This window comes from Oncorhynchus nerka, linkage group LG4 (genome assembly GCF_034236695.1).
Source record: "Oncorhynchus nerka isolate Pitt River linkage group LG4, Oner_Uvic_2.0, whole genome shotgun sequence".
NCBI lineage: Eukaryota > Metazoa > Chordata > Actinopteri > Salmoniformes > Salmonidae > Oncorhynchus > Oncorhynchus nerka.
Window position 1 is genome coordinate 48,414,697 of NC_088399.1, and position 20,302 is coordinate 48,434,998.

Here is a 20,302-nt window from a genome sequence, read left to right on the forward strand (position 1 = left end):
CCATAACACCTACTCCCGTATAGATTACATTTTTATCCCAAAGAGTTTCATAAATTCAGCCACTTGTACAATCGGACCCATAGCACTTTCAGATCACGCCTTTGTCCACCTCCGCTTTGACCTCTGCAAAAACATCCCGAGGTCAAAGAGCTGGAAATTCAACACCTCCATGCTATCAAATGACGAGTTCCATACATTAGTAACTACATGGATAGACAACTACACACAAGACAATAAAGATTCCCCTGTTTCTCCGGCCACAATGTGGGACGCTGCTAAAGCCACACTAAGAGGTAATCTAATTGCATATGCTTCCTCTAAGAAAAAAGCAATGGAAGCACACAGGCTAGATGTTGAGAGGGAGCTGGAATGCTGTGAAAAAATACATAAACAATCCCCAGACAGCACTTCCTGGAGTCATCTTAAAGCAGCCAAAGCCAAACTGAATTTGGACTACACTCGGGAGATAAAAAAGTTTTCTTTACTAAACAGAAATACCATGAGTATAGCAATAGGCCCAGTAGATTGCTTGCTTACCAATTAAAAAAGGAGCAGTCAGAGCGTACAATCATGGCTATCCGAACAGCAGAGGACGAGGTCACATATGACCCAAAAAAGATCAATTTAACTTTTCATGATTTTTACTGCAAACTATATACCTCTGAGAGAAAACACACGGAGGCAGAACTCCACTCTTTCCTAGAGGGAATCTCGCTACCTAAACTATCAGAGACCGACCAGGAAGATCTCAACTCCCCCTTCACTCCTGAGGAGATCCTGGAGGCAATTACCTCCATGCCATCTAATAAGTCCCCAGGCCCAGATGGATTCCCCAGAGAGTTCTATAAAGCTTTTTGGCCCCAGCTCAGCCCTATCTTCATGCCAATGCTGGAGGATTTTTGCAAAAACGGAGTTCTCCCAGACTCAATGCACACAGCTCGCATTACAGTGTTGCTAAAAAGGACAAGGACCCCTATCCTGCTCGTCCTTCCGGCCCATAAGCTTGTTGGATTTCGACTATAAAATAATTACCAAATTGCTCGCCATAAGACTAAACACTCTTCTTCCCAAAATAATAAAAGCGGACCAAACTGGATTTATTAGAGACAGATACTCTTCTGATAACATTCGCCGTCTTTTGATATTATTGATCAAGTAAACGCACAAAAGACCCCTGTCCTGCTGGCTTCACTGGATGCTGAGAAGGCGTTTGACAGGATGGAGTGGAGCTTTCTGTTTTCAGTCTTAGAAAAGTTCAATATGGGCCCAAATTTTATTAAATGGATCAAATCACTATACTCTCATCCAAATGCCATGGTGACTACTAATGGACTGAACTCTGACAGATTCCCTCTGGAGCGGGGCACAAGACAAGGGTGCTCGCTGTCCCCGCTGCTCTACTTGTTGGGGGCGGAGCCTCTGGCAGAGCAATCCAAGTATTATGGGTGTTTCTGCAGGTGGCCTGCAGCACAAGATTTCGCTTTACGCGGATGATGTCTTGCTCTACATATCCAACCCTGATAAATCCCTCCCTCTCATTTTAGACACAATTGCCCAGTATGGCAAGTTCTCAGGTTATAAGATCAATTTTAACAAATCCACTGTCTGCCCTCTCAATATTACACTCACCAGCTCTATGAAGACACTTTGTCCTTTCCAATGGAAAACACAGGGGTTTCAATACCTCGGGATCTTCATAACACCAGATCTGAATAGCCTTTTTAAGGAAAATTATCTTCAAACCTGGATCTCCCTCCCAATTAGCTTAGTAGGAAGAATTAATGTAATCCGTATGAACGTCCTCCCTAGACTGAACTACTTATTTCAGATGCTCCCATGCTATCTCCTAGTTTCCTTCTTCAAAACAACTAACCAAAGCATCACCAAATTTATATGGGGCAATAAAAAAACCTAGGATCAAGTTTTCCACTTTATCAAAACCCGAATCTAAAGGTGGCCTTGCCCTTCCCTCCCTTCAATTGTACTACTGGTCTGCCCAAATCCGCAACATGCTAACATGGATCACAAACAGACAAGAGTCAACGTGGATTCAGATAGAAGCCCAATCCTGTGGTTCATTGCCCTTAAGCTCAATTATATTCATTAATAACTTTAGTGAAGTGGGCAACATAGCCAAATCCTTTGTGATTTACAGCACCCTACTAGCGTGGAGGGACTGTAAGAAATACCTGGGCATTTCCTCCCAAATATGTTCTCACTCGCCTATAGTAGGCAACCCAGACTTGCCAAAAGCCCTGAGGGATGCCAACTTTAATCTTTGGCATACTCTAGGAATCAGGACCTTTTCAGACCTATTTCATCAGAAAACCACTACACTGAAATCCTTTCAAGAGCTCTGCAGTGAATTCGACGTGCCAAGATCCCATTTTTTTAAATATCTTCAAATTAGACATGTAATTTCCTCATTTACCTCCAAGAGGAGGTTTAGAACTCAGTTGAAACCCTTCTTGTCACAGCACAATCCATTAAAGGCAAAATATCTTGCATCTATAGACTCCTTTCTGAGAAAGGAAGCTCCTCCTTTACTCCTTTGAAAATAATCTGGGAAAAGGACCTAGTGATGAGTTATGGGCGGAGGTTTGCGAAAAGGTATACTGCTCCTCTACCAGTGTAAAAATGAAAGAATCTAATTACAAATTTTTGTACAAATTTTATTATACTCCTTTGAGACTCCATAGAATGAAAACAGATATGTCTCCTAACTGTAAAAGATGTACCTCTGAATGTGGAACCTATATGCATGTATTTTGGAGCTGTAGGGAGATTGCCAGATTCTGGCAATCTGTACATACCGCTGCACAGAAAATACTAGAGGTACAGTTTGATATGACCCCATGTATCTATCTTCTTAATGCCCAGCAGGACTTTGTTCTTGATCCTGACAGAGAAAATTTGCTTATGACTATTACATACTTTGCTAAGAAATGTATTCTTCTATTGTGGGCCTCTAATACCCCCCCTACATTTAAAATGTGGATTGACCAGATTGTTGACTTCCTTCCTCTTGAAAAGCTCACTTATGACCTCCACAAGAGACAGCCCAAGTTTGATAGACTCTGGTCCCCACTATTCAACTATATTTCAAACTGGACAGAGTGAACGGGGTGACTAGGGAAATGCGCAGATACATTTTGTGTAAGGTACTGTAAAACCTAAAAACGAATTATTGGCCCATCGTCTCAGCGAATGCTTGAAATAGCTGATAAGAACCTTGATAGTGCTGCTGCAAGTGTTGTTGTTTTTTTTTTGTGTGTGTGTTTTTATTTTAATTTAGTTTTTGAGTACGTATGTGTGTGTGTGTGTGTGTGTATGTATGTATATACATACAGGTACCAAGGAAAATATATAAAGAAAAATAAATGCTTTTATTTGACTTTATCATTCATTTTAATTGTATTTTAATTTTTTCAAATGCATTATTATTTTTTGACTTTTTATTTTTTTAAAGCCTGTCACATCTGTGAATGTGGAATGTGTTTTGTTGGTTGAAAAACAAGAACTTGAAAAAAACTTTTTTTTTTTTTTTTTTTTTTTAATTTAAAAAGAAAATGGTTGTCTAGCAATGATCAACAACTTGACAGAGCTTGAAGTTTGCAAAATTCTAAAAACCTCACTGCTGTAATTTCTGCCAAAAGTTGGTACTAACATGTATTGACTCAGGGGGTTGAAAACGTATCAAATAAAGTGTTAAAAAAATTTAGTCTGTTGACAAAGTGAATATTAAATCGCTTTTAATTCCACTTTGTAACAAAATGTGGAAAAAGTCAAGGGGTGTGAACACTTTCTGAAGGCCCTGTATGAGTGACTATTTACCAGTTGTGCACTCATTCTCAGAGACTTTTTGTTTGGGGGATATCTGTAGACCGGCCGCGACTCGTCAAATTTGTATTTTGTGGGTGGGGCAGCTCTAAAATGCAGGTGTTTCAGCCTGGCTCAGTGCTTTTTGTGGTGGTTTGGGCCAGCCAGCAGAAAATAGAGCGCTGCACCGTGATTGGCTCAGTGTTCTGTCACTCATGGGGACACTACGTCACTGCCAAGTCCAAGGGAAGAGCTAGAACATTCTAGCCCCTTGGGTGTTACCTTAGAGTTACATTAGAAGTGCCCATCAAAGAAAGCTCAAGGTCATTGGCCACAGAATGTGATTTGACATCATTTTATGTCTACAGTAGCTGATTGGACTGATCATGTTCAAGAGAGCACAGCAAGGTGAGCCCAAAAATGTATTATGCTGCTTTATAAATTACATAATCTCAAATCAAATTGATTTAAATAGCCCTTCGTACATCAGCTGATATCTCAAAGTGCTGTACAGAAACCCAGCCTAAAACCCCAAACAGCAAGCAATGCAGGTGCAGAAGCACAGTGGCTAGGAAAAGAAAGGCCAAAACCTAGGAAGAAACCTAGAGAGGAACCAGGCTGTGGGGTGGCCAGTCCTCTTCTGGCTGTGCCGGGTGGAGATAACAGAACATGGCCAAGATGTTCAAATGTTCATAAATGACCAGCATGGTCCAATAATATTATTATTAAGGCAGAACAGTTGAAACTGGAGCAGCAGCACGGCCAGGTGAACTGGGGACAGCAAGGAGTCATCATGTCAGGTAGTCCTGAGGCATGGTCCTAGGGCTCAGGTCCTCCGAGAGAGAGAGAATTAGAGAGAGCACACTTAAATTCACACAGGACACCGGATAGGACAGGAGAAGTACTCCAGATTTAACAAACTGACCCTAGCCACCCGACACATAAACTACTGCAGCATAAATACTGGAGGCTGAGACAGGAGGGGGTCAGGAGACACTGTGGCCCCATCCGAGGACACCCCCGGACAGAGCCAAACAGGAAGGATATAACCCCACCCACTTTGCCAAAGCACAGCCCCCACACCACTAGGGGGATATCTTCAACCACCAACTTACCATCCTGAGACAAGGCCGAGAATAGCCCACAAAGATCTCCGCCACGGCACAAACCAAGGGGGGGGGCACCAACCCAGACAGGAAGATCACATCAGTGACTCAACCCACTCAAGTGACGCACCCCTCCTAGGGACGGTATGAAAGAACCCCAATAAGCCAGTGACTCAGCCCCTGTAATAGGGTTAGAGGCAGAGAATCCCAGGGAGCTATGTATACTGAAGCTAAGAAAGTAATACTCAGTCTATGTGCCTATAACATGTAGCCTATATACCCTGTTTTAGGGAAATGTAATCCATGAGCTTTCATTGTCTGCTTATAGGCCACACTTTATTCATCCTTGGGGTACAGGGAGAACACAGTAAGAACGGCCCATGTCCTGAATTATTTTGGTGTACATTTCAAAAGGTCTAAAATAGTCACCTATGTCCATCCTAGCTCGCTCATTCATGTCTTAATCGAAATTATGGATTGCCTCTTATCCGCTTGCTGTCCCCTTATGCAATAGTTTGTACATCTCAATTGCCATTAGAAACCACATTTGTTTAAGCAAGTCATCCATATCAGCTGTTTACTATTAAAAAAAAAATTAAGGTAGTAAATGAGGCTGAATGAACTGGTTCGCTGCCAGACAAGGCTCTGCTGATAGCCAGGTGTAGCAGTGTTAATATGTTGGGACTGCTTTATGTAGGCAGTTTGTGGGCACCGCTCGTCACCGTTATAGTGCAATTAATGTATTGTTTAGTATTGTGGCTTTGCTGGCATGCATCCCACTGCTGTAGACACTGCAGGAGTAGTGGGACGGTTTTAAAATGGCCTTTTGTCTGGAATCTCGCCAACAGACTGTCAGCAGCGTCTCTAGTTGCCCAATTGAGCCATCCCAAACTGGGTTAGTTCGTTTCATGTCTCAGGCACTCGGCCTGTGCCACGAGAGAGCAGAGTTAGCTGTTTGGGAGAATGGTGAATGTGCTGCTAAGGCAAATCCGGGGGATGCAGGTGAGCAAACCCCTGTTCATGATTCTACTCATTAAGCAAAGAGGCAGACACGATTTTTTTTAAACTCAGTCCGATCAAGAATATAAGCTTTCTGAGTTTTGATCCACTCTGGATGTAATATTTTTAGATGTTGACCTGTAATTGATTGTGTGTCCACATTTATCCTTTTCTTCTCAAATTTGAAAGAAAAAAAATGACAGAGGTCCAGACCTTGGGGTCCTCATGTAATTTACAGCCCTTATGACATGTTCGTTACTTTGGGTGAGTGCGTTTCCCTACAGGCATCTCTCAACTTGAGGCAGCCCCCTACTGCCTTTCTTGCAGCTAGCACTACAACTGTGCTCTGCCTCACATGCTGACCACAACGCTCGCGTTGCAAAATACATTTACACATACATGTTATTTAATCATTGCACGGGTCAGCCAACGTCAGCGTGGACAGGCGCTAAAATAGAACTTGGTTCCATTTGTGACGCTCCACGCGCTGCAAGTCCAGCCTCTCTAATCTCCTCATTGGTTTTTAGGAGCATATACCCACGTGTGTGATTGAAAGAAACTGAGGTCCACACTCCAGTCGGTTGTGGTACCTAAAGTTGGTTGCCAACCGCCATATAAAGTCCAAAATAAGAGGCCTGAAGGACAGACGAGAGACTACTAGAAACAAATTCGGTTTACTGTTAATTGTGCATTTCCAGACCTTGTGCATTTCAGGTAAAATAACAACCCAATGTTTATATCCCAGGACAAGTGACCTAGCAACAGCAAGCTAGCTAAATAGGACAAGTGAGCTAGCAACAGCAAGCTAGCTGGCTAAAAGGCCATATATGTTTAATGCTTTTCAACCTGTCACCAAATTAATACAATTGGTTCAGAGTTTGTTTTGATACTTCAACCTGCGTGTCCTGATGTGGGTGGACAAAATCAACTTGCGTTCAGTCTGGTCAGCATGTTAGCCCTTTTCTTGACCAGAATGATTTGGTTCCAACTGGTTTCAGCCGAACATGTTGGGGTTGCGCTGACACGGGTCACTACACCTATAACCTCGGGGGCTCAGCGCCCCGCCAACATGGGGCAGCAGGTAGCCTAGTGGTTAGAGCACTGGGCCAGGAACCGAAAGTTTGCTGGATCGAATCCCCGAGCTGACAAGGTAAAAATCTGTCGTTCTGCCCCTAAACAAGCCCGTTAACCCACTGTTCCCCTGGTAGCCCATCATTGTAACTAAGAATTTGTTCTTAACCGACTTGCCTAGTTAAATAAAGGTTAAATAAAAATATGATCCAGGTTTGGGGTAGGTCTTTCGCACAGACACACACATCAACCCTCTCCCCAACATCAGAAACCCACACTCTCTGAATAGCCCCCCCACCCGCATAACTTTACCATGGCATTCCAGAGCTTTGCTGTGTGCTCCATTAGGCCAGGGTGGGGGTGTGGTGTTAAAAAAATCTGCCCTGTTCCCTGCTGACATTTTGTGCTGCTCCTGTGAACCATATATGGTTGCTCACATGTTACACACTACTGTCACACTGGGGAAATGAGAGTTAATAAGCAGGGGGATATAATATCAGTGTAAGTATAGTAAGTTATTAATTTCTGAATAGTTTGAGGAAAACCTACTGCTGTTATTGCTTGGAAATGGAGAAGTCTGTGTGTAAGTGATCTTATGTAGTGTGTCTATGTGCAGTGGAGATGTGAATTCACGTTAAACTTTCATCTCCACTAAACCTCTCTCTGCAACTGGATCCTGGACTTCCTGACGGGCCGCCCCCATGTGGTAAGGGTAGGTAATAACTGACTGAATTTTCCAGGAAATTTTCCATGGGAAGTTAAGACTGGGAATTTTGCTTAAATTCATCAAAAAAAGGTTAGCTTATAACAGTGAACCTTTTTTTGTGAGACACAAAGCAATTCTAGGTCTTGTGGGGTATTTTGGTTAAACTATCCCCAATTCACTGGATTTGCAACCCTCTGCATGCACAGTGCATTCTTTCATCACATGTACAGCTGAATCTCAAGATCTTGCACACTAATGAGATGCTATGGAGTCCACACTGTCTGAGCCAAGGATACATGCTTTCTGGTAAGTTTTGATTACAATACTGGGTGGGGTGAATATGTTTTACATGACATGATTTCTTGTTAACTAGTAAATAGTAGCCTACAGCAAAATCTGTTTAAAATAATTTCTAACAAGTTCTGCTAGTTCGTTTTTGCTACCATGTGGGTTTTTAGCTTGCTTGAGCCTGCTAACTGAGCAGTGTTAATTCACCTGTTTCCATACACGTTTCATTTAAAAACATTTCTTACAAAAGTTGTTTTATCTAACTGCTTAACTATTTCTGTACGTGGAACTGTATTTGTTTTTACTCTAATCTTTACAGGAAAATTTCACAGGCACTATCTGATGTGTGGAGACATTTAACTACAGCTAATGTAGAAGGAAAAGCTGTGTCCATTTGCAAATACTATGCCAAATCATGTGTGAAGAATGCAACAAATATACAGTATCATCTGGCCAAGTGCATAAAGTTCCCTAAGCGCTCACAAGCAACCTCTGACAAAAGTCCCTCTACTTCTATTCGAGGTGAAAATGATGAAGCAGACACCTTATCGATAGCAACAGCTCATGGTCCTCCTGGAATCATACGTTTTTTACTCAATGGAGGAACGTAGTCAGAAATACTGATGAATGTCTTGCTCGAGCTGTGAATGCAACTGGTTCACCTCTGATGCTCACAGGCAATGAGTATTGGAAAAGATTTCTGAACGTTCTTTGCCCAGCATATACCCCTTCAACCAGACATGCTTTATCTACTAATTTGCTGGATGCAGAGTTCAACAGAGTTCATGTGAAAGTCAAGCAAATCATAGAGAAAACAGACTGTATTGCAATCATCTCCGATGGGTGGTCGAATGTTCGTGGGCAAGGAATAATAACATTGCAGATGAGCTGAAGGCAGTCATCAATGACCATGGACCATATGGCTACAGTTGAAGTCGAAAGCCTACATACACCTTAGCCAAATACATTTAAACTCAGTTTCACAATTCTTGACATTTTAATCAAAGTAAAAATTCCCTGTCTTAGGTCAGGTAGGATCACCACTTTATTTTAATATGAAATGTCAGAATAATTGTAGAGAGAATGATATTTCACCTTTATTTTCTTTCATCACATTCCCAGTGGGTCAGAAGTTTACATGCACTCAATTAGTATTTGGTAGCATTGCCTTTACATTGTTTAACTTGGGTCAAACGTTTCAGGTAGCCTTCCACAAGCTTCCCACAATAAGTAGGGTGAATTTTGACCCATTCCTCTTGACAGAGCTGGTGTAACGGAGTCAGGTTTGTAGGCCTCCTTGCTCCCACACGCTTTTCCAGTTCTGCCCACAAATGTTCTATAGGCTTGAGGTCAGGGCGTTGTGATGGCGACTCCAATACCTTGACTTGGTTGTCCTTATGCCATTTTGCCACAACTTTGGAAGTATGCTTGGGGTCATTGTCCATTTGGAAGACCCATTTGCGACCAAGCTTTAACTTCCTGACTGATGTCTTGAGATGTTGCTTCAATATGTCCACATAATTTTCCTGCCTCATGTTGCCATATATTTTGTGAAGGGCACCAGTCCCTCCTGCAGGAAAGCACCCCCACAACATGATGCTGCCACCCCCTAGCTTCACGGATGGGATGGTGTTATTCGGCTTGCAAGCCTCCCCCTTTTTCCACCAAATGTAACGATGGTTATTATGGCCAAACAGTTCTATTTTTGTTTCATCAGACCAGAGGACATTTCTCCAAAAAGTACAATCATTGTCCCCATGTGCAGTTGCAAACCGTAGTCTGGCTTTTGTAATGACGGTTTTGGAGCAGTGGCTTCTTCCTTGCGGACCGGCCTTTCAGGTTATGTCCATATAGGACTCATTTTACTGTGGATATAGATACTTTTGTACCCGTTTCCTCCAGCATCTTCACAAGGTCCTTTGCTGTTGTTCTGGGATTGATTTGCACTTTTCTTACCAAAGTACGTTCATCTCTAGGAGACAAAACAAGTCTCCTTCCTGAGCAGTTTCACGGCTGCGTGGTCCGATGGTGATTATACTTGCGTACTATTGTTTGTACAGATGAACGTGGTACCTTCAGGCGTTTGGAAATTGCTCCCAAGGATGAACCAGACTTGTGGAGGGCTACATTGTTTTCCATGAGGTCTTGGCTGATTTCTTTTGATTTTCCCATGATGTCAAGCAAAGAGGCACTGAGTTTGAAGGTAGGCCTTGAAATACATCCACAGGTACACCGCCAATTGACTCAAATGATGTCAATTAGCCTATCAGAAGCTTCTAAAGCCATGACATCATTTTCTGGAATTTTCCAAGCTGTTTAAAGTCAGTCATCTTCGTGTATGTAAACTTCTGACCCACTGGAATTGTGATAGTGAATTATAAGTGAAATAATCTGTCTGTAAACAATTATTGTAAAAATTACTTGTGCTTTGCACAAAGTAGATGTCCTAATCAACTTGCCAAAACTAACAAGACATTTGTGGAGTGGTTGAAAAACTAATTTTAATGATTCCAACCTAAGTGTATGTAAACTTCCGACTTCAACTGTACATGTTGGGCCCCAAGTATGCTGGCAAAAGCATCCTGTCTGGTGCAGAGATCAACGAGGCCTATGGTGTCATCACTACCGTGTCTCGCCACGTTGGCCTGGATGAGGGCAAGGTTCTTGGCAGTCTGGTGAAGTCCACTTCCAAGCAAGGGCTTTGGGATGGAGATGCAATATGGCAGTCGTGCCAACATATCTCATCAGCCACCTGGTGGAAGGGACTTTGTGGATCTGAGGCTCTTTCCCCTGTGGCCTCAATCATCCTCCAAATCCCACCAACATCAGCCACCTCAGAGCGCAACTGATCCTTGTTTAGGAACACACACACACCAAAGCACGCAACAGGCTGACCAATACAAGGGTTGAAAAATTGCCATCCGGGCAAATTTGAGGCTTTTTGAGCCTGACAACAAGCCATCCTCAACAAGGTTGGAAAGTGACAGTAAAGATGAGGCCTCAGAGTCTGATGTTCAAGAGGTGGACATTGAGGAGGTCCAGGGAGAAGACATGGAAGCCTGAGGAAGACAACCAAAGCTTTAGTTTCTAGATTGTCATTTTACAGATGCATGTTGAAAACATTTTGGGAGATGTGACGGATCATTGGGGGATCATTCAATTTTCCCTTTTGTTGTTCAGTGAAATCATTCCATGTGAAGAGTCAACTCATTTAATTAAAGTTCAATCTGTAACTAAATAGTTTTTTTATTACTTATTTTGGAAGGATTTCATCATTTGCAATTATGTCTAATTATGATAATGTAAAAGGTTGGTTTCTGTCTCCATATGATATGGTGAATATATTCAATGCAAAAAAACATTACATTTAAATGGTGTTAATATTAATTCCCATATATTCCCACAGAAAGTTTCCACCTCTGAATATAAAAAAAGGGTAACACATCCACCATGCTGATCCTCAACACAGGTGTCCCTCAGGGGTGCGTGCGCAGTCCCTTCCTGTACTCCCTGATCACTCATGACTGCATGGCCAGGCACAACTCCAACACCATCATTAAGTTCACCGATGACAACAGTGGTAGGCCTGATCACTGAAAACAATGAGGCAGCCTATAGGGAGGAGGTCAGAGACCTGGCAGTGTGGTGCCAGGACAACAACCTCTCCCTCAATGTGAGCAAGACAAAGGAGACGATTGTGGACTACAGGAAAATGAGGACCGAGCACGCCCCCATTCTCATCGATGGGGCTGTAGTGGAGCAGGTTGAGAGCTTCAAGTTCATTGGTGTCCACATCACCAACAAACTATCATGGTCCAAGCACACCAAGAAAGTCGTGAAGAGGGCACAACAAAACCTTTTCCCCCTCAGGAGACTGAACAGATTTGGCATGGGTCCCCAGATCCTCAAAAGGTTCAACAGCTGCACCATAAAAAAAATCCTGACTGGTTGCATCACTGCCTGGTATGACAACTGCTCGACCTCCGACCGCAGAGGTTAGTGTGTACGACCCAGTACATCTATGGGGCCAAGCTTCCTGCCATCCTGGACCTCTATACCAGGTGGTGTCAGCGAAATGCCCAAAACAATTGTCCAAGACTCCAGCCACCCTAGTCAGACTGTTCTCTACTGCACGACCAACGGTACTGGAGCACCAAGTCTAGGTCTAAAAGGCAATTCTCGACAGTTTCTACCCCCAAGCCATAAGACTCCTGAACATCTAATCAAATGACTACCCAGACTATTTACATTGCCTGCCTACCCCTACCTCCCTTATGCTATTCTGTTTATTTATGCACAGTCACTTTAACTCTACCTACATGAGTATTTTACCTCGACTAACCTGTGACTCTGTACCCCCTGTATATAGCCTCGCTATTGTCATTTTACTGCTGCTATTTAATTGTTACTTTTATTTCTTATCACGTATTTGTCTTAACTGCATTATTTCATTAAGGGCTTGTAAGTAAGCATTTCACTGTAAGGTGAAACTGTAACCTATTGTATTCGGAGCATGTTACAAATACTATTTTATTTGACAAAGGCCAAAAAGGGCTCCACACTAATTGCACTAAAAACATCTAATCCAAACTGACCATCAAACAACCAAATAGAAACAAAAGCACAACCTACACCTATCCACTGCACATAAATACCTGATGTTGTCAACTCTCGACTGCACGTTTGTGTGCATGCCCTGCTGTGCACTTGTGTGTAGCATATGTTACATCACACTGGTCTATAGGGGCAGAGCAGGAAACAGACACCCAGTCGGGGCCTCAGAGCTTGCTCATAGGTACATATAGGATGTCACGCAGCAGATGTAGCCACCACAAAGTTAGTGTGTCCACTCAGACAAATACCAATGTCGAAGTGGAAGATCTTGAACAGTTTTGCTTGTTTTAACACACACACACACGTTATAGAAACATTGTTTTGCTCGTAGTAACATAATGGATTGCTTTCCTTACATACCCTCACGCATCCCCTCTCTCTGGGAGATTGATATATAAAAACACACCTCTCTGAAGTTACATAACATTCCTTAACCAGACCTTCACTCTGTGTTCACGTTTCTAAGTAGCCTAGCCCTATCTGGTGGCAATAATGTGAAACGTCAGAAGAGGGACCTATCTCCTATACTATAATTTAGCCTTGGTGAACGAGAAGAGTACAATACACACACACGCACATCAACTTTACGATCTCTCGTAGGTTATAGGAGAGGCGTGGCTGTGTTAGGGCCGATTCAGCAAAAACGAGCCACTATGTAGGCCTATCGAAGTTCATCAAACACTATGCGAAATGCAATTAGATCTAGTAACCCAGGTGAACAAACAATAACTTCGGACCTAATCTTCTGCGAATCCTGATTTCCCACAGCACGTCACCTGATACTTCAGATTCCATTTCCAAATTCCTTACATTGTTCTTGGATGCCGCCACTTGAGAAAACACCGGCCCTATCCAAACGTATCCATCCAGCACAGTCCTAAATTCAAAATCACCCCATACGTACATTTAAAATTCGAAAACGGTAGCTGTTCTCAGTGAGCCATTCTGTAATCCTGTCTAAAGTGATGCTTCCCCTCATCAGCAGGGCCGAAACAGCGGCCACACCAACCATCTCACCCCAGCGCGTTTCAGGACTCCAAACACTCCCGCAACAATCTACAAATGTCTCCAATTTAAAATACATTGTGTTGTTCGTGAAATAATCGGAAACCCACCTTTATCCTGCTGATGACACGTATGCAGTTTCTTTTACTTCTATTGCACCAACTACACGGTTTATTCCTTGAATGTTTTTTAAACCCACGAACGCCTCGGGTGCTAATAGCTTGTAGCCTGCGCCACAGTGCGTACGCTCCCCATGATGCGCGCGTTCCGTTCTTTGGCTGCTGGGACTGATGTCTCAAATATTGATTTAAAACATTATAAGAGCAAAGTGCAAGATTGTTTTTTTTATAGTGGCCTATATCCTCTAAATTCTTTCCAAGTTAGAACTTGATTTTCACTGTTTCTCTATCATAAAAGCATTTATTTGAAGTAATCCTAGACTAGGCGACATATCAATATATTCACAACATGTGTGTGTGTGATACTGGTGCTTTACAATTACACAGAGATGATGTGAAAAGATCTGATGTGATTGGTCGAAATACCAATTAGTGGAACAAAAAAGATCAGAATTGGGCTGCCTGTGTAGACGCAGCCTTTGAACAGTAGATGGAGTCAAATCATTGCATGGGCATAGTAGGCTGCATTTACACAGCCAGACAGATCACATCAGACCTTTTCACGTCAAAGCTCTTTTTCAGAGCTGATCTGATTGGTCGAAAGACCAATTAGTGACAAAATATCCGAATTGGCTGCCTGTGTAAACCAGGGGCCTCTTTTATAACCACACTAAATATCTGTGTGTGCCATTTCTGAATAAAACTGCGCAAATTCAAAAATATTGAGATTTATCTACTTGGGGCACACCACACATAAGCATGTTTTCTGTTATAAATCAGACCCATCCTGAAACTGTGCCTGAAAAATGCCCATTATTCACCCTTTATACTGAACAAAAATATAAACGCAACATTTAAAGTGTTGGTCCCATTTTTCATGAGCTGAAATAAAAGATCACAGAAATACTTTTTTTCTCTCATATTCTGTGCACAAATTGGTTTTACAACCCTGTTAGTGAGCATTTCTCCTTTCCAAGACAATCCATCCACCTGACAAGTGTGGCATATCAAGAAGCTGATTAAACAGCATTACACAGGTGCACCTTGTGCTGGTGAAAATAAAAGGACACTAATATGTGCCATTTTGTCACACAACTCAATGCCACTGATGTCTCAAGTTCTGAGGGAATGTGCAATTGGCATGCTGACAGCAGGGATGTCCAACAGAGCTGTTGCCAGAGAATCCACCCCGGTGGGTGGGCCTAGCCCTCCCAGGCCCACCCATGGCTGCGCCCCTGCCCTGTCATGTGAAATCTATAGATTAGGGCCCAATGAATTTATTTCAATTGACTGATTTCCTTCTATGAAATGTAACTCAGTACAATCTTTAAAATTGTTGCATGTTGCGTTTGCATTTTTGTTCAGCATGTTGACAATAAAGCCCCTATTTGCTGTATACTTTGGAAGTATTGAAATTAGGGCAAGACGGTTTCTAAAGGAAATAGCAATTGCGAACTTGATCAAATGTCTCTGGAGGTGTTGGCAGAATGTTTTTAACTTTTAAAGTGACATTTGCTGTAGCTCATCTGACAATTTCTGGAGAAACAAAATATTGCAAATTGTTGTAGAACTGTAAACAGATAGTTTGAATTCAATAGCGTTTTTTATTAACTTTTTCCCCGAACCTAAATATGCTGCATTGCCCACGAATTTTGAAAACGTATCTAGTATGTCTATTAAAACATTGTAAACTACAGTGGTTGCTAGCCTAAAAACTTCAAAGCAAAATATAAACTGCCTCTTCATCTGTTAAATTATACTGTATGTTATAAACCTTACTCGCTTTCTGATGCATAGAGCTAAATATTTCAAATAATAGCCATTCTAATAGGCACAATTTAATGAGAAATGGTAATTTGTTGAAGGCTAAAGATTCTTCGGGAATATGAGCCCATCATGACCAGAAAAGGTGGCAAGGAATTTATTCAGCAATGGTTATACAAATATGTATTAGGTTTATACTAAATATTGTTTACGTGCGACAATTACAATTACAGGAAGCTATTCAGGCGCATATATACACAATAGCAAAAAAAAACAACGTAAATGGATCTGACCACAGAGCAAAATACTTTAAATAGTTTATCTATTTACTATTGTAAAGTGGGTCCAATTAAATGAGAGATGGGATGTTGTAGGCCTATAGGCTACTTTGTGAGCATGAAACCATCACAGTCAGACAAGGTGAGGAATTTATTCAGAAATTATAATGGAAATGAATGAGGAAATAGCCGCCCAGCTAGCGCATAACATTCTAAGGACCATGGGTTTTGTGAGTGCATGATTGTCCCATGGTTGTTTTGCATACAACCTTCCCACAACATTCTGGGAATGGTGCAGGATAGATGCCTGGCTTTGGAACATTCTCAGCACATTTAAGGAACTTGACAAAAATATATATATATATTAGTATTAAAATATATTTAATTACTTTAGCAGAATGTTTCGTAAGAGTTCAAACATGGTTACATTTCATTTCAATTTTGGTCATTTTCTAGGAACATTCTCCAACTGATTTGACATTGGGAATGTTCTCAAATAGTTCAGAGAACGCTAAGAAACAACATTCTTATGTGGGAATTTGTCGCGACTTCTGCCGAAGTTGGTCCCTCTCTTTGTTCGGGCGGCGTTCGGCGGGCGAAGTCACCGACTTTCTAGCCATCGCTGATCCTCTTTTCGTTTTCCTTGGGTTTTGGCTCTTCTTCCATCACACCTGGTTCCAATCCCATCATTACATATTGTGTATTTAACCCTCTGTTTCCTCTCATGTCCTTGTCGGTGATTGTTTATTGTAAATGCTTGTGCACGGCTGTCCTAGTGTGCGGTGGGTTATATACCCATTTGTTTTATTATTCTGTTTTCTGGTGGGTTTTGTTAAATAAACTGCGCCGTTGGAAACACAGTTATTTCTCTCCTGCGTCTGACTTCTCTGCCGCCAGTTCGCACCCCTTACAGCGTTTCAGTACTTCAGTGTAACAGTTCTTACAGATTTCCTCATAGTTCTATTTATATTAATGTTCTCAAATGAATTCAAGAACATGGTGGCACGGTGGACTAATTCCGTGGATAGAGAACAGACGATTATAGGGTTGAATGTCACTGATGCTGTCGCAATAAATAAATCAATATGTTTGCATGATTAATGCCTAAGGAAATGCATTTCCATGTGTACTATCTGTGCTTGGAGTTTAAAAAAAAAACGCTATGGCAGAATGAGTATAATTGCAGAACATTTGTGGTAAAACTGCACCATTTTTCTCTACGCCCCAAGGCAAAATGATGCATGAAATGTGTCATGAAATGGCAAAATCCTCTCTCCGCCCCATGGCAAAATGTTAAGAATTGCAGCAAACTTACTTAAAAACTGCAACATTTTCTCTACGCCCAATGGCAAAATGTGCAGAATTGCAGGAAACTTTAAAACTTTGCTGTCACAAGGGGTGCCGCTAAAATATTTTGCTCATGAGCCACTACAGGCACCACTTGAGATTCAGTTTTTATGTTGCCCCCACCCCCATCAAAGTTGCCCATCCCTGTTCTAACTATTTCGAATGCAAAGATGCAAAACTTTTTTAACTTCACTCTTCTCACCAACAGCAAAGGTGTCACACCTTGATCTTTTCAACTGTCTTTGTGCTCGTCTCCACCCCCCTCCAGACGTCACCCATCTTCCCCATTATCCCCTGTGTATTTATACCTGTGTTCTCTGTAAGTCTGTTGACAGTTTGTTTTGTTTTGTGAAACCTACCAGTGTTTGTTCCCCTGTTCCTGTCTGTTCTTGCTCCTGTTTTCTAGTCCTTTCCGGTTTTGACCATTCTGCCTACCCTCCCTGAGCCTGCCTGCCGTTTTGGACCCTTTGCACCCTCTTTGGATTCCTGACCCATTACATTTACATTTAAGTCATTTAGCAGACGCTCTTATCCAGAGCGACTTACAAATTGGTGCGTTCACCTTATGACATCTTATGACCCTTGCCTGCCTTTGACTTGTTGTTTGTCTGCCCTTGTTTTAGAAATAAACGTTTGTTTCTTCGACACTGTCTGCATCTGGTTGATACCTGAAACCAAGTAAAATGATTATATCTGGTTATTCTATTTATGTTTAGTCTTTTTTATGAATAAGTGTGTCATCATATCCCCCATTTGCACAAACGCAATACTAGGCTACTTCCCTAATTGAAATGCAGAACTTTAACCACTCGAAACTAGAAATCACAAGGTCTAAAGTTTGTGAAAAGCTAAGCACATTCTCATGTCAAGTTCAGTTTTTATAAATACCAACTTTGGGAAAACTGGCGCACGCATGTTTTAGCAGATATTTTGTACTTACACAACGTTTATAAATGAGGCCACTGGTACATGCAACTGTAAAAGCCAAATAAAAGTGGTTCTGAAAGACACACACACACACAACCAAATACACACACCCCAACCTATACCTTCTCCCAACCACAAAATAAAGAATGAACTGCTACCCTAACCCCACACTCCACCACATCGTCACATTACCCAGCCAGCCAGACAATCAAGAGTGTTGTGTTCGGTCTTCCTTAATTACTTAAATCTCTTCCAGGAGTGAGGAGCAGCGACAGAGGCCAGGACTTAATAATAACAGCGCTAATATGATACGGAGGTGCTCACAAACACCCTAGTGTGTAGGCCAAAGACAGGACAGAGAGGTGGACTGACAGGGTTCTGTTGCAAGGTGGCTGGCATGTCTAGTGTACAATGGTATTATCGTAGTGTTTTTCGGGCTGGGGCCTCCTAACTCTCAGCCAGGGTAAATCTATCTGAATTACTCTGCAGATTCCAGAGGAGACTCTCCACCTTCACTGCATTTACTGGAAGGAATTTAATTAAGTGATAAGAGCAAGGAGAAACCTAAGGGAGTCCAATATCAACATGCACAGGGCTTTCGGGAAAGTATTCAGAACCCTTGACTTTTTCCACATTTCTTTTACGTTACAGCCTTATTCTAAAATAGATTAAATATTTTTTACTCTCATCAATCTTAACACAATAACCCATAATTACAAACCAAAAAATCTTTTTTTAATTATTTCGCAAATGTATAAAAAATTAAAAATAACAATATCACATTTACATAAGTATTCAGACCCTTTACTCAGTTGAAGCACCTTTGGCAACGATTACAGTCTAGAGTCTTCTTGGGTATGATGCTAAAAGCTTAGCACACCTGTATTTGGGGAGATTATTCCATTCTTCTCTACAGATCCTCTCAAACTCTGTCAGGTTGGATGGGGAGCATCACTGCACAGCTATTTTCAGGTCTCTCCAGAGATGTTCGATCGGGTTCAAGTCTGGGCTATGGTTGGGCCACTCAAGGACATTGTCCCAATGCCAGTCCTGCATTGTCTTGGCTGTGTGCTTATGGTCGTTGTCCTGTTGGAAGGTGAGCCTTTGCCCCAGTCTGGTGTCCTGAGCGCTCTGGAGCAGGTTTTCATCAATGATCTCTCTTCATCTTTCCCTCGATCCTGACTAGTCTCCCAGTCCCTGCAGCTGAAAAACATCCCTGCAGCAAAATGCTTCATATGCTTCACCATAGGGATGGTGGCAGGATTCCTCCAGATGTGACGCTTGGCATTCAGGCCAAAGAGTTCAATCTTGGTTTCTCATGGTCTGAGAGTCCTTTAGGTACCTTTTGGCAAACTCAGGGAGGTGACCAACACCCATTGGGTTCTTGGCACCTCCCTGACCAAGGCCCTTCTCCCCGGATTTCTCAGTTTGGCTGGGCAGCCAGCTCTAGGAAGAATGTTGGTGGTTCCAAACTTCTTCCATTTAAGAATGATGGTGGCCACTGTGTTCTTTGAGAATTAAACAATTTTGTTAACGCAATTAAGGGAATTAACTGGAATGATATCTTGTCCTATACAGACATGGAAGCTGATAGTCAGGTTTTTCTATCCACAATCCAGACTACAATAAATGGTTTCCGAAAGAAAATCAAATCCAAACCTGGCCAAAAGAGCACTCTTCCTTGGCTCTTCCTTCCTACTTTATTGACTCTGTCAGGGTACTGACACAGAACCCCTCCACTGGTTTCTTTGGCTCAGTGCTAGTGAATGACGCTCAACCTGTCTTCATCATAAGGGAGGTTTCTGAGTCAAAGGTGAACATGGTGATTAGCTCACTAAAGAACTCTAAAGCCAAAGATGTGTTTGGGCTGGACTCTACCTTTCTTAAAAACTACAAAGTCACTCATTGGCCCCATTACTAAGGTCACCAACACATCTATTGGTCTCGGGGTGTTTCCAAGGGTATGGAAGTCGGCCATAATAACGGCCATCTTTAAATCGGGCGACCCTGCTGACGTGAGTAACTACAGGCCCATTAGTATACTACCTGTGGTGTCAAAGGTTGTTGAAAGGTGTGTAGCAGAACAACTGATTGCCCACCTCAACAACAGCCCCTTCACATTACACTCCATGCATTTTGGCTTCAGAGCGAAACACTCCACAGAAACGGCCAACTGCTTTCTTCTGGAAAATGTGAAGTCCAAGATGGACAAAGGGGGCGTTGTTGGGGCTGTGTTTCTGGACCTAAAGAAGGCTTTTG

General features: G+C 42.2%; 1 protein-coding gene across 3 annotated transcripts in view; it reads right to left on the reverse strand.

Annotated features, from left to right (window-relative positions):
- The window catches only part of LOC115128752 (soluble lamin-associated protein of 75 kDa-like), a 39,162-nt gene extending 25,124 nt beyond the window's left edge, over positions 1–14,038 (reverse strand). For 2 of the 3 annotated variants that reach the window (XM_065017614.1, XM_065017612.1), the window contains exon 1: positions 13,719–14,038. The gene's annotated coding sequence lies outside the window, so the exon portion shown is untranslated. The remainder of the gene's footprint in view (positions 1–13,718) is intronic. The other variant, XM_065017613.1, reaches the window with a different exon arrangement.
- Between the last annotated feature and the right edge of the window lie 6,264 nt (positions 14,039–20,302).